Source organism: Pseudochaenichthys georgianus, chromosome 15, assembly GCF_902827115.2.
Source record: "Pseudochaenichthys georgianus chromosome 15, fPseGeo1.2, whole genome shotgun sequence".
NCBI classification, from domain to species: Eukaryota; Metazoa; Chordata; class Actinopteri; order Perciformes; family Channichthyidae; genus Pseudochaenichthys; species Pseudochaenichthys georgianus.
The window spans coordinates 3,717,455-3,719,350 of NC_047517.1; positions in this window are offsets into that span (position 1 = coordinate 3,717,455).

Below are 1,896 nucleotides of genomic sequence, written 5' to 3' on the forward strand. Positions count from 1 at the left end.
AGAACGCACGGTTATGGTACAACGTTAGTGAAAAAAAAGTGCTCCGCCTGCCGCCATTTTATGCTCGAAAATAGTGTTTCTCTGATCATTTTGTAAAAACTTTGCAACCCAGCTAACCTTCAATGTTTTTTCTCTTTAGGAGCAACTGGCAGATAAAGGGCTTCTTCAGCCTGGTAAGCCTTGCAGTGGATAAAGTGTAACGTGCTTTGGGGGGGTGCTAGTGGAGCAGTGAAACTGGTGCGCTTAGGAGGGGGGGGGGGGGGGGAGTGTGTGGATAACACTATGGCTTGGAGATGCAAACTTTGTGCTGCTGTCTTTAATATAAGGGCACAGTTAATTGAACATTATCGCTTGAATCATAGCAACTGTTCCTCAGTAACTCCATTGCCTTGTTTCTATGATGACTGTATCTGCACATTTCAGTCAGTAAATGCATTGAAAATACATTTAACACCGTTGCATACAGTTGAGCCTAGTGAAAACCAGATGGTTTTGATTGATTGCAAAATCAATGCAGACTACCTTTGCCCTGCGGCGCAATGAAATCATAAATGAAGAGTTACCTGTTGGAGAGATCCTGGAACGCTGTCCTGGCTTGACAATGGAGTCACAGGTGAAAATATTTTATTTATTACAACTATATAATTATTTTGTTGTGCCTTTGTCACTGATAACTTTGACATGTTTACTCAGATGTAGCATGTCATGTTTCTGTTTATCTCTGCTGCCTTCAGTCCACATATACATTGTACTCTGAATTAAATAGTCATTTTATATTTTGGCAGATTTGTGCAGAGTTTCATAGAATAACGAACTTCAACCTGAAGAACCACTTTTACGCGGTGTTGGATCGGCATGCCCCCGTCTGTTGTGCTTGTTCAGGAAGAAGGCGGCACGCAAAGGCAAAGTGTCTGAAGTTCTGGATCAGCTCTTCACTGCCTATGACCTCCAGGTGAGTCGGTTAAGCCTCTTGGTGTTTTATCATACTAGAGTGGATTTTCTGTGTGTGTGTTGGGGGGCGGGGAGCCTGATAGATTTAGATTTATTATTAAGATACTTGTGTTTGGGGAGGGAACAGCAGTGTTAATGTTATTGCACCTTGTTGTTGTGCTAATGAGATACAGGTGGGATCGCAGACGCCTCAATTGCTTCAAAATGTTAATCTCTTCAGTCATGGAAGAGCCCTTGTGATATAAATTGTTGTGTGGCTATGCTGTTTAGCATCCAAAGTAAAACAAAGATATGTTTTCGCACTCAAGGATCAAGGTGACGTCCAGAGCCGACGTGCTGCTGTCCTCCGTGGTCTGCCTGGATTTCTGCATGAGGATGATTCCAGGTTTCTGAGGCTGTGGCATGTAATTCAGCATAATAACTGTTTTGAATCTATGTGACAGATCATCACAAAATATAGTTTATCTTATAAATATACATACACACATGCACACAAACAGACACACACATATAGACACACACATACATAGACACACACACACACACACACACACACACACACACACACACACACACACACACACACACACACACAACACACACACACACACACACACACACACACACACACACACACACACACACACACACACACACACACACACACACACACACACACACACACACACACACACACACACACACACACACACACACAATCAAGAGAGGGCTTACTCTCCTGCAGCATCAGTGTTTAATACAAAATAATCTCTAGTGTTCGCCATATATATTTGTATGTGTAGTAGGGAGAGATTATACTGTAAATACATATTCAGTTTATTAGGTACAACTAGCTACTACTAACACAGTCTAATACAGTGATGCAATAAATAATACCCTTATGAAGGTTATACATGTTTTTTCTGTAGAAAGAATGTATGTCAA